Source organism: Diabrotica virgifera, chromosome 3 (genome assembly GCF_917563875.1).
Source record: "Diabrotica virgifera virgifera chromosome 3, PGI_DIABVI_V3a".
In the NCBI taxonomy this organism is placed as follows: domain Eukaryota; kingdom Metazoa; phylum Arthropoda; class Insecta; order Coleoptera; family Chrysomelidae; genus Diabrotica; species Diabrotica virgifera.
The window spans coordinates 82773210-82786859 of record NC_065445.1 but is presented as its reverse complement, the minus strand read 5'-3'; the positions used below and the strand labels follow the sequence as shown (position 1 = coordinate 82786859).

The 13650-nt window shown below is 33.8% G+C and overlaps 1 protein-coding gene across 3 annotated transcripts in view; it reads right to left on the bottom strand.

Moving 5' to 3' along the window:
- Nucleotides 1-13650, bottom strand: part of LOC114336046 (protein bric-a-brac 2) — a 259104-nt gene that overhangs the window by 72802 nt on the left and 172652 nt on the right. The window lies entirely within an intron of this gene.

Genomic DNA, 13650 nt, shown 5'->3' with positions numbered 1-13650 from the left:
ACGGAAGTTTCAGTTTAAGTACACATAATATAAATTTAGGTAATATAAACCTTAAAAACTTTATGTAAATAAGACTAAGCTCCTATTGTTTAGATATTCTAATTTCAGCCACACCCCTTCTACATCTCTATTCTATAAGAAACTACTTCCTCAAAATTTATGGGAGAAGAAACTATTCAGTTACGTTCCCTTATATGCACGGATTCTAAATCCTAGGTTCTTCTATGAAAACTAATATATTTTATAGGAATAAAACAAAATTTTAATTAGAAATACTTTACTCTATGTCTGTTTTTTCAATGTGCTTCCAAAAAGGTGAGGTTCCATTGTTTTCGTGGTCTTCCAACTGATCGTCTTCCTATTGGGGAACCGCCTCTCGCCGTCTTTACTACTCTATTTGTTGTCATTCAGCTTATGTGGTCGATCCATTCTACTCTTCTGTTTCTTACCCAGTCCTTTATGTTCTCCACCTTGTATCTCCGTCATATATCTGTACTTCTAGCTCTGTCCCCTAGTGTCTTACCATCGATTTTTTAAGGGTTTTCATCTCTGCTGTTTCTAGTATTCTTTTTATTTTCTCTGTGTTAGATATGTGTTTGTCACGTATGTCACTACTGTGACTACGAGCTAGATATAGGCAGAGCTGACTATGAGAAAAATTCATTACCCGAGAATGACAGTTGTTCTCGTCAGTGGTGCACAATACTCCTACATGCGACACTATATATACACGAAATTTTCGATTTTCTAAATCTGCCTGAATTGAAAATTGGGCCAAATTCCCTCTTAAAGTTTAGGAGAAGACTCGCCCATCCATATGTCAACTCTCCATTTTGGTCCAAGGGTATGGATTTTACGGCCCTTCCCATTTAGGGCCTGTTTGTCGTTCTCGTCCCCAAAACTCCCAAAAATTTCAAAAATTTAAGTGCAGCCTTTGCGGCTTCTGATAGCACTAATCATTAACTTTCCAACGCATATCTAATTTTGAATATCGGTTATACCATTCAAAAATTACCGAGCTCAGAAGTATGACTCAATTTTTATTTAAAAAGGGGAAATGTTTGTAATATGTACGTATGTATTAGTCCTGTCGCCAGTGGGGGTACAACGGCCTCCTTAATTCAGATGGACTTACTCAAGTTTTTTTATGTATTTTGACCCGTAGAACACGAATTTTTTGGGTAACAGTCGATCCGGATGTTGATAAGATTGTTATAAACAAAGAACTTGAGGAATCACGTAACAGCGATTTTTCGCAAAACAAAACATTTTTTTGTATATTTTGGGTCATTCTAAGCAAAAAATGTTTTTGCAAGTTTTTTCGTAGGATGCATAGTTTTCGACATAAACGCGGTTGAACTTTCAAAAAATCGAAAAATTGCAATTTTTGAACCCGAATAACTTTTGATTGAAAAATAAAATAGCAATTCTGCATACCGCATTTGAAAGTTCAAGTCAAATTCTATCGGTTTTGATTACTTTCATTGCTAAAAATTAATTTTTTAATTGTTAAACAAAGCTATAAACACATAGTGATTGAATGATGTTTTCAATGCATTTCTCATTTGAAATCGAACGAGTAGGCATGCATGCATACAGAATTTCTACGTAGATTACGTACATTAAAACGCATGCATTGGGCACGGGAAACACTATGTGTTTATGGCTTTGTTTAACAAATAAAAGCTTAATTTTTAGTAATGCAAATAATCAAAACCGATAGAATTTGACTTGAACTTTCAAATGCAGTAAGCAGAATTGCTAGTTTATGTTTTAATCAAAAGTTATTCGGGTTCAAAAATTGCAATTTTTCGATTTCTTGAAAGTTCAACCGCGTTTATCTCGAAAACTATGCATCCTACGAAAACACTTGTAAGACCATTTTTTGCTGAGAATCACCCAAAAAATACAAAAAAATGTTTTGTGTTGCAAAAAATCGCTGTTATAAAATTCCTCAAGTTCTTTGTTTATAACAATCTTATCGACATCCGTATTAACTGTTACCCAAAAAATTCGTGTTCTACGGGTCAAAATACATAAAAAAAAACTTGGGTAAGTCCATCTGAATTAAGGAGGCCGTTGTACCCCCCCTGGCGACAGGACTATATGTATGTATGTATGGTATGTATGTGTGTGGAAAAGTTACACCGATCTGAATTTTTTTCTGTGTTTCAAGAGGGGTCCGGGCCGATTCAGAACCGGTGTAGTTTGTGACTTTTGTCTACCCATAAGCCAGCTATAGGGCTAGGTAGATACAAAATGGCATATTTTTTGGGCGTATATAATATCTTAGGTTCAAGGAGAGCCAGGAAAATCGCAAATACAGCAAATCAAAGCATTGAGTTAAGCTTTTAAATGGGGCCTAAGCGGTCAAGATCATACCTACACACGGCTCAGTATAGCCGAAAAACTGAAAATTTAAACTATTTCAACCTACGAATTGCGCCCATAACTGTGCGTTTGTAGGACGACTCTAGACGCGTATAATAGAGTATACCACATATCTGTGAAAATTCTAATTTTTAAGTTATAGGCTTCATAAGTATGACCAAATCTATTTCTTATGGCAAAAACCGGTTTTCAAGCTCAATAATTCCTGTAATACCTTCAGTTATCATACCTGACCTTGGATGCGTCAGATACTACTTGTCAATACGTTTCAAACTCATGTTTAATGTTCAAAATCGGTTAAGCTGTTCAGAAGTTATCGAGCTCCAAAAGTATAATCCATTTAACCATTATCACCGAAATGGTTTTTATAGTTGTAGTGGTTACGACGCTAAGGTTGACCAGGCAATCCGAGTTCATTTGCCGGTCAAAATTATTAGGATGGCTGGGATATGAACTCGGATTGTCTTAGCACAAGTCTGGTGTCGTAATTACTAGATCATTTGGGAGAGAATGCGACCATTTATAACGCTTAACGTGTAATCGAGATGTTGTTCTGAAGCTATTTCCTTGTGGCATTTTTATGATTACCTATTTAGATGGGAAATACGGCACAATTAAATTGAAAAAATAATTTTATTAACGTTTCGATGCCCAAATCGGGTTTCGTTGTCAAAATACAAAATACTACTAAATTAAACAAAATTGTTGTTACTAAGTAAAAAAATTCTTCTAAAAATTTATTTAATCTGACTCATTTATATTGGTAATTCAGACGTATATTATACATTTTAAAGCAGAAGACTTAAAAATGATATCGCCAATATTTATTACATTCAACTTCATACATTTAATTTATACAATTTTTTGAAAATCTCCTGATACAAGAATAAAAAACCGCTAAACGCCGTAAAAATGAGTGACGCATACAATATTCCAGCTGCAGAAGAGCTGGTATGAATATTACGTGGCGCGAAAATGTATTTTCATTTTGATGCAAAACAAAATTCTACTTTTATTTTAAAAGATTTTTCCATAATATTTGCTAAATTTGAAGTAAACGGGCCAAAAAAGAGTTTCAAAATTCAAACTGTATCAAAGTTACTCTTTTGTGGCGCGTTTTACTTCAAATTTAGCAAATATTATGGAAAAATCTTTTAAATTAAAAGTAGAATTTTGTTTTGCATCAAAATGAAAATACATTTTCGCGCCACGTAATATTCATATCAGATCTTTTGTAGCTGGAATATTGTATGCGCCACTCATTTTTACGGCGTTTAGCGGTTTTTTATTCTTGTTGTTTTATACAGTACCTACATATATATTTATCATAAAAAATAAACTTGTTTTTATTAGATGTAAATACAAATTTTAATTCTCATATCTGTTTAGAACTCATTCATACATACTGGTAATTATGATAACCCTAACGCCCAGTGTACTATTTATAGATCAGGTTTAAGGATTAAAAAATGCAAAGATGTAAATAAACTTCATAATTATTATTAAGAACAGGATTGCTGATATTTAAGTATAAGTAAAATTTTGGAATTAAAAAATAATAATTTGAGCGTTAATGGGTTAAATGACATCTCATAATTATTTTAATGAAGCTCTCCGCCAAATTTTTTGCACAAATTATAGACTAATAAATCTAAATCGGTATTAGTCGGTAATACTAATAAATCTAAATCGGTAATAATAAAGTAAAGTATTATTATCAAAATATTGAAATAGAAAACACATAATGCATATTTGTATTACAAAAAAAAAAAGAGAAAACGAACGAATTGCCCAAAGTTTGTTACGTTAAACCGAAAGCAAGGCAAAGACATAAAACTCATGCGATATCGCTTATTTCCGTTCTGTAGGTCACGGAAGACGTTAAAAGATAGTAAAAGTTTTCCTGCGGCACATAACGTTCAACAGACAAGGACGACAACGACTGCTGACTCCATCGAAAGTGATATTAAAAGAAAAGTTGGAGGATGGACAGCACAAAGAGGAGGGCCGATATACGGTTGTAGCAAAACAAACAAGGTGTTAATGCAGCTCGATGTGACGAAGAATGGGGAAGTGCATTCAGGTGCACGGTTGCATCGACCTTAGTCGGTCTTTTTAATAATTCTATGCTCTGACATAAAATTCTGAAATATATGTACTGAGGTGACATTTTCCGTTTATTTTAGTAGGGGAGTAGTATGTGTAACACGTTCTACTCACATTTGGAGGAGGTTGAGAACGGAGTTTTATCAATATTAAAATAAAATTTTTAAAAGATTTAGTACTTACATTTAATAGATTAAAAATTAATTATCAGCATAAGATTTGCCAGCGCGGAATCCACTTTAATCTTCTATCAGGGGTGGCCAAGCTACTTGATAGTCCGAGACATTTTTCAAAATTTCAAATTTTTCGCGAGCCGCAATTAAACAATTATTTAAAAAGTGTAAAAAAGGTGTTCAATTTTTCTCTTCCGTTTGGATTTCACAAATATTCAAGTGAAATAAAATGGTTCACATCGTTGTTTCAAATATGCAAATAATTCTATAAGCAGCCTTCACTAATTCAGGATACTTCGATTCTTCATTATCCTTCCATCTTCTTCCAGGACGGCCTACTGATCTTCTACCGTTTCTCAAAAAACACTGCCTTTAACACTCTATCTTCCTCTGATCTTACCACATGACCTGCCCATTTTATCTTAGCATATGTCTAACAATGTTTTCAATACCATACAGTCACCAATTTAGCTTTGCTTTGCGGCGTCTTATCCACTCTCCTGTCAATTCGTCTCTTTGACTGCCAAATATTATTCTGAGGACTTTTCTTTCATATACCAGCAGCTTATTTTATTTCCAGCTGATATAGAGTTTAACCGCCCCTAGATATTTAAACTCTTTTACTACCTACTTCGAAGTTGTGGTCATTAATAGTTATGTTCTGCCTAACTCTTGGTCTTGGATTATTGGTTGCTAGCATGTATTTCGTCTTCTCTTCATTATTCGAATCGAAGGTCCAGACTACCTGTTTCTTCCTCGAGTTGTGAAAACATCTACTCTTATAGAATGAGCGACTGCCCCTATCATGAGCAAAGGCCAACAATAGTTTTGATCCTCGATTCGCAAATCCCCTTGTCAGCTCAGATGATATTTTACTTATTACATATTCTAAGGCCAAATTAAATAGCAACAGTGATAAAGGGTTTCCTTGTCTAAATCCTGATGTTACACTTAGTTTTTTTATTTGTTGTCAGTAATTTAAGACATTTTGAAACACAAAAATTAAAAGTAATTCAGGTACATTTCTTGAGAGCCACAAATAATCGTTCAAAGAGTCACATGTGGCTCGCAAGCCACAATTTGGCCACCCCTGATTCTATTTCCTCACATTGGTTTTCGATTCGTACTTCTATTAATTATCCGTACAATCTCCCTAATGAGCTAATAACGCTTATACCTCTGTAATTTTTACATTAGTGTTTCTTTTTGTTTTCTTTTTTGTGGACAAGGCTTATAAATGCCAAGCTCCAACCTTCTGGAATATTTTCTTCTTTGATTAGACATTTAAGATCTACGCTAACAATTTTATTAGTATTTACTATTGACGGTCTGAGTTTTATTAATTAAATGGGGATGTTTCCAGGTCCTGTGGCTTTCCCATTTTCATTTCCTTTAAGGTTTGTGTTGTTTCGTCCACACTGATTAGTCTTCTTCTGTCAGATCCGTTCTGAAGTCTCTGTAAGTTATTTCGAGATGGGGTCTTGCTTTTGTCAATAGGGGTTTGTCGTCAATATTCTTCCCACTCTGACAAACTTATGCACTTTAATCTCTCTGTTCCTTTGTCATCCTTTCTGAGGTTTCCTATAAATTTCCATGCTTCAGATACTCGAGTTTCACCCTCATTTCTTCACACTCTTTGTTCCACGTCCACTCGCGGTAAGATATTGCAAAACCTGAAATTTGGCTACATAGCTAACATGTCAAAGAAAAAAAAAATGATATCGTGCCGACGTATGCTTTTGCCCTGGGCGTGCGTTTCACCCCTTCTGAGGAGTGAAAAAATATACGTTCAAAATAAGTCCCGAAGTGGAAAAACTGGCTAATTCTAAACTACTTTTATTCTATATTGTTTTTTCACTAAGTTATTACTTTTTCAATTATTTGCGAATGAATATGTTCATTTTTCAACAAAAAAAAAACGTGTTTAGACGGTTTACTGCAAATAACTCAAAAAGTAAGTACATAAGTGTTTTTATCGAAAAAAAAAACATTCTTGGCAAAAATATAGATTATAAAAATGTGAAAAAAATGGTGTATGTATGAGGTCTCTAGACCCAGTAGAAGCAGAGTTGTGGCTAATTAAAAATACTTTCATATTCGTCAAATTCCAAATCGAATATATCAATGTGAAATAACCAAAAAATGAAGCACTTTTTGGGGAAAACTCATTACAACTTTTTTAAAATGTTTAAAAACGGCTTTAATTTTGTTTTTTGTTTTTCTTGTATAAGCAAACGCATCAACTCCTAGTTTTCAATTCTTAGTACATGACCAAAGTAGCCCATTTTTCTTTCCTTTCATAGTATTGAGTATTTCATAACACCACATTTTAAAGCTAGTAAGTCATTTTTTCAGTTACATCCGTAATTGATCAGGCTTCAAATTCATATAACAGGCAGGTTATTATATAGCATCTCAATACTCTAGTTATAATTTCTATTACCAATTTTCCATCGCATAATACTGTTTTTTCTACGACCGTTTAATAAAATGCTCATTATTCGCTATTTTTTCATAGATAATAGCACCCATTACTGTACCCGTGAGTAATAATTCATTACTCACGGGCTGAAGTTACTCACGGGTCATTACTCACGGGCTGAAGTTAGATTCAAGTAGCGCATGCCACTTTTAATATTAATCGTATATAAACTGCAAATAAAATTACTTAAACTTGTTTATTTAATACAATAATCATTGTAATTTACACCAATAATTAACTTCGAAAAATTTTTAAAGGAATTTTAACTGTAACAATGTCAGTATATTTTTTACGTTTATATCTTGTTTATTAAAAATTTTGACGCTTATCATTTAATTTAGTGACAGTGACATTAGCGCATTTTGTTTATGTTAATTGGAATTTATACCTACTATCAGGGACGTAACTAGGGGGGGCACGCGGGGCATGTGCCCCGGGCGCAAGTTGTTGGGGGCGCCAACACGGCCACATATTTTTCTAATAAAAATTGCAGCTTGTAATGCAGCTGCAGTACAAGTACGACTTTTGAAGATGGAGGGTCATCAGCTGATGCAGTCCAAGACGTGTTTTCAACTAATGCTAATCTTGGTACGGAAAATCTTCAGCTGGAAGAACTTCCAGTTGTACCAACGGTCACCCAGGATGACGTCGAGGGTGAAGAGGTGTTTCAACCAGAGCAAGAGTATAATAATGGTACGTCTACGAGTTTGACAACTGATCCAACCCATGGTTATTCTACTAAATCTATTGATCTAAATGATCCGGGGAAGTGGCCTAATACCATTTCGGGTGCAGAAAGATGTTTTCTCGTATCGGGATTATTGAATGAAGGGAAAATAGAACCTGATCTTAACAATAATTTAAGAGATGGGAGACAATGGACTAGAGTGGTTTACAAAAATTATGCCTAATGGCTTAAAAGTACATCGAACATGGCTAGTCTACTTATAGCAAATGCAAATGCTGCTAGTATGTCAGAGAGGTACAGTCATACTTTGGAACTCTTAACTGCTTGTACAATTTTTTTGCTTCCTCCACCAATAGATGGGAGGTTTTATTAAAACATGTCCCTCTATCTCTAAAACTACAAAGTAACACCAGATGGTCGACTAAGAGGGAAGCTGTACAAGTTATATACAAGCATCTAAGTAAAATTATAAATGCTTTAAATGACCTCAGAACCAGCCTAACTACCTCAGATGAAACAAAAAATGAAGCAACTAATCTTTTGAAAAATGTCAAGCAGTTTGAGTTTATAGTTCTCTCCTGTTTCTGGTACAAGCAATTGACCCGCATTGACATTGTGAACAAACTCCTACAAGTGGAGAATATCACCATAGATAGATCGGCCAAACACATCAGTCGATTGATCTCTGAACTAGACTCGGAAAGGGCAAACTATTCAAACGCTGCAATGAAAGAAGCCAAAGAAATGGCAACAATCTTGGCCTTGATCCTCATTTCAAAGTAGTTCGAAAGAGAAAAAAAAAGCGCATGTTTGATGAGAATGCCGAAGATGAAGCACCTGAATTCTCAGAAGAGAAGAAATTTCAACAGCAGCTATTAGACATCGTCGATCGCATTCTTTGTGAACTCAGAGAAAGATTCAACTCTATTCAAGACGTAAATCATTTGTTTGGTTTTCTCAACGGAGCTAGCTTTGGAACAATGAGTGGGGATGACCTAAAGGCTAAAGCAATCGAATTAGCCTCCACATATAAAGAAGACTTCAAATACCATGGTTTGGATTTAGTACCAAATATCCAAACAGCCAATTCGATTGATCTTCTGAAATTTTTGTGTGTGAACAAAATGGAGGATGTATATTCAAACATAATGACTGCCTTACGAATCTTCTTGACAATTCCGGTTTCAGTGGCTTCGACTGAAAGGAGTTTTAGGAAACTTAAAATAATAAAAAATTATTTACGGAATTTGACAGGGCAACAGAGGCTGACAAACCTAGGGATTATTTCCATTGAGCACAAGGTAGCCTCAAAACTATTCTTCAGTGAAATTGTCAGTACGTTTGCTGTAAGAAAAGCCCGAAAAGTTAAATTCTAAGAACAATTAAATGTTTAAATCAATATTTTAGTTAAATTTTATATAATTTTATCTAATACTTGATCTACTTGTACATAATTTACTATCTTAAGTGTTTTAGTATAAATGATGTTGTTTTGAAATAAACTATTTGTTTTTGAAAATACGTATTCTATTATTTACCAAATATATTTAGGCCTATATACTTTGAACTTGAGGTTGAGTATTTTAAGATCAAGATAGTATTAATGTAGCGTGTCGATGGACACACTATACTTTTTAAGAGGAGTTATAAGGAATTAGTTTCAGTCCAATTGGTGGGGGGGCGCCAAAATAGGTGTTTGCCCCGGGTGCTGAATAACCTAGTTACGTCCCTGCCTAATATTGTGTTTGTTTTTCAAGTTATATTGTGTTAAATATGTTATAACATATTATGTATAGTTATATTATTATATTATAATATATACCTAGTTAAATGTAAATATACATTATAACTATATATATGAAATACGTCCACCGACAACAGCCATTTCCTATTTATTAGATTCACTGACAGTAGGTACAAATTTAAGCTTATAATTTTTCGGAAACGAATAGAACTTATATTGACTATTTCTAGTTGTATTTTTACAATAAATAAGAATTTAGTAATAGTAGGCAACCAATTATTCAGCCACGTACTAGGGGTAAATAGCATTTAGGTATTTTTGTAAACTATTATAATTTAAATCTCGAGTAGTTGATAATTAAATTTTTTACTAATTAAAATAAAAAAAGGTCGTAGAAAAAGTATAGTATTTTACTCGCATGTAATGGCTATTACTTACTCTGATGAATTACGACACTCGCCTACGGCTCGTGTCGCAAACTTCATCATCGTGAGTAATAGCCATCATTACATGCTCGTTGAATAATATACTATTTTATTTTATTGAAAATGCTTCAGGCCATCTCAATGCGTTGATTTATTTCAAACCTACGGTCCAACGTTCATTTAGCTCATGTCCCAGGTAGTTGTATCTGGTTACATCTTTAAAGCTTTTCCTTAAAGGGACATTCTTTCGACTTCAATCTTGTTCTTACTGACAATTGACAATCATGACTTTTGTTTTATCTATGTTCAGAGCCATTCCATACCTTTCGTAGTACATACTACGTTGTGAAATCAACCAAAATTTGCAACCCTTCACTGTTGTCCGCAAGGATCATACATGCACCATTATTGTATCGTCTGCATATCTATATATACCAGTGACGTCATCCATCTGGGCTTGATGACGTAATCGATGATTTTTTAAATGAGAATCGAGGTCGTGTGCTAGCTCATTTGCAGGGTTATTCAATTCTATATTCAGTAATATAAACATTAACCTAATTATTTATACAGGGTGTCCAAAATAATGTGTTTTGAATTACAGTCAAACCTGCCATATCCGGATCAATGTGGCGACAGACCGATCCGGATATGAAAAAATCCAGATATCAAGACCACTACTTCTTTTACAGTCTCTGAAACGTTTTCTCCTTCATACATTCCAGTAATCAATGCCGTCAATAACTTTTGTCGATAGACACGTTTTATAGATTCTATAATACATTATTTCGCTATCTTTTCGTTCTTCTTTTAGTGCGTTGTCCAACAGCAGGACTGCCTTTCTCGGTAGATTTCGGTAGATCCGGACGGCGCAGAACCGTCCGGATATGGGGAGGTCCGGATATGGCAGGTTGGACTGTAAATTAATTGCCAAAAAAAGAAGAATGTATGTACATAATTTATTTAATTCAAATACAATTTATTACTGCCAGAAAACAGGAAAAAATCTTTTCGCTTAAATTCAATGTTAAAACTGCCACCCACCTGCCTCTTGGCAATTTAGTTTTTCCGAAAAGCAATGTTTATTCATGAAAACATATATTTCTGTCTTCTGACCACAGTAAAATGTATTTTGAAATTATTTAAATACATTCTTCCTTTTGTGTTAATTATTTTAATTTAAAAAATATTTTTTGGATACCGTGTATAAATAATTAAGTTAATGCTTATATTATCTACTGAATAGAGAAATTAATAACCCTTCAAATGAGCTAGCACACGACCCCTAATCTCATTTAAAAAAATCGTCGATTACGTCATGACGCCCAGATGGATGACGTCACTAATATTATATATACGCCAAAAAATCATAATTTAAAAATAGATATCGACCTGTCTCGGGATTTTTCTCCAAAGTATCCTATTCTCGAAAAATGGATTTATTCTATAATTCTGAACATCTCTGTATACACGGACATTTTTCCCGTTTACAAGGGTATAATAAAGAATGACGAGATTCTGAATTTTTGCACAACATGCATTTAATCGAGATATTACCCATACCCACAACTGGTTACCGAAGCTAAAAACCAGATTTATATGGGTGGAATCCACTAACCTGTTTTCGACATTGTTATACATAAAAAATCTTACGCAATACAATACACAAAGGAGATCTTTGGGGCATCGAGTCAGTATAGACATGAGATGTAGACAGAATGTAAGAAACCTCTTGTGTACGAGGGCATTCATTTAACGAGGTGGCAATACTCTAGTTATCAGATGAATGACAACAAACCGTACGAATTCTCATGTCAAGCTTGACATTTGTATTGATAACTGAAAGTGGCAAAATATAATAGTATTGTGCTGTACAAATACAGCATCATTTTATAGATTATAATAATCGAACAAACATAATATAAATTTTAGTCATGAACATTTATCAATTGCCAAATCAGCGAGCAGTATCTGTCTCTTGCAGACTAAGACACTGGTGTCTGACACCGGTGTCCGCCACCGGTGTTCAATTGCAGCAAAGCATTGTAGAGCCACTAAAATCAGCCAGACACTCAAAGTGGCTCGTCGGTAGTCGTTCATTTAAAACAATGCTTTGATGCCGGTGACGAACACCGATGTCAGTGTGTCAGACACCAGTGTTTTAGTCTGAAAGGGTATTAGATACTAAGAAACAATCTTCCCATAAACCTCTTCTTCTTCTTTTTGTATAGACATGACTGTCTGTTTTTTCAAAGTTGTCGTTCCATTGTTTTCGTGGTCTTCCCACTTATCGCCTTCCTATTGGGGAACCGTCTCTCACTGTCCTTACTACTCTATTTGTTGTTTCCCATAAACCAAGATAATGTATTACTTAATGATCAATATTTTACATTAAAAAATCATGTCAAATATCTGGCCCTTATCCTGGACAAAAAACTACATTGTATGGAAAAACTATATTGTATGTACACAACACATAATACAGGGTGTAACAAAAATACAGGTCTTAAATTATATCACATATTCTGGGGCCAAAAATAGTTCTATTAAACCTAACTTATACCTTAGTACAAATGTGCACATAAAAAAGGTACAGCTCTTTGAATTTACAAAATAAAAAACGATTTTTCCTTAATATCGAAAACTATATTAGAGATTTTTTATTGAAAATGGACATGTGGTATTCTTATGGCAGGAACATCTTTAAAAAATGTTATAGTGAAATTTGTGCAACCCATAAAACATTTATGGGGGTTTTGTTCTCTTAAACCCCCCAAACTTTTGCGTACGTTCCAATTAAATTATTATTGTGATACCATTAGTTAAACACAATATTTTTAAAACTACCTTGCCTCTTAGTACTTTTTTCGCAAAGCCAGTTTTTATCGAGATATTTTGAATATTTGTCAAATCCATCACATTTTTGTATAAGGTTAAGTACCATTATACAGGGTGTAACAAAAATACAGGTCATAAATTAAATCACATATTCTGGGATCAAAAATAGTTCGATTGAACCTAACTTACCTTAGTACAAATGTGCACCCAAAAAAAGTTACAGCCCTTTGAAGTTACAAAATAAAAATCGATTTTTTCCAATAGATCGAACATTGTTTGAGGTTTCTTATTGAAAACGGACATGTGACATTCTTATGATAGGAACATCTCAAAAAAAAATTATAGTGAAATTTGTGTACCCCATAAAAATTTTATGGGGGTTTTGTTCCCTTAAACCCCCCCAAACTTTTGTGTACGTTTCAATTAAATTATTATTGTGGCACAAATAGTTAAACACAATGTTTTTAAACCTTTTTTGTTTCTTAGTACTTTTTCGAAAAGTTAGTTTTTTTTGAGATATTTTGAATATTTTGTCAAATCCACCACATATTTGTGTACTGTTAAGTACGATTTTAGAGACTTGGTAATAATATGAAAATTTATTTATAAATTACAGTTTGAGGTATACTTTGAACCATATTAAAAAAGAAGCCACATCTCGATAAAAGGTGCCTTATCTGAAAAATACTAAGAGGCAAAAAAGTTTTAAAAACACTGTGATTAACTAATGGTACAGCAATAATAGTTTAATTGGAACGTACACAAACATTTGGAGGGTTTAAAGGCACAAAACCCCCATAAAA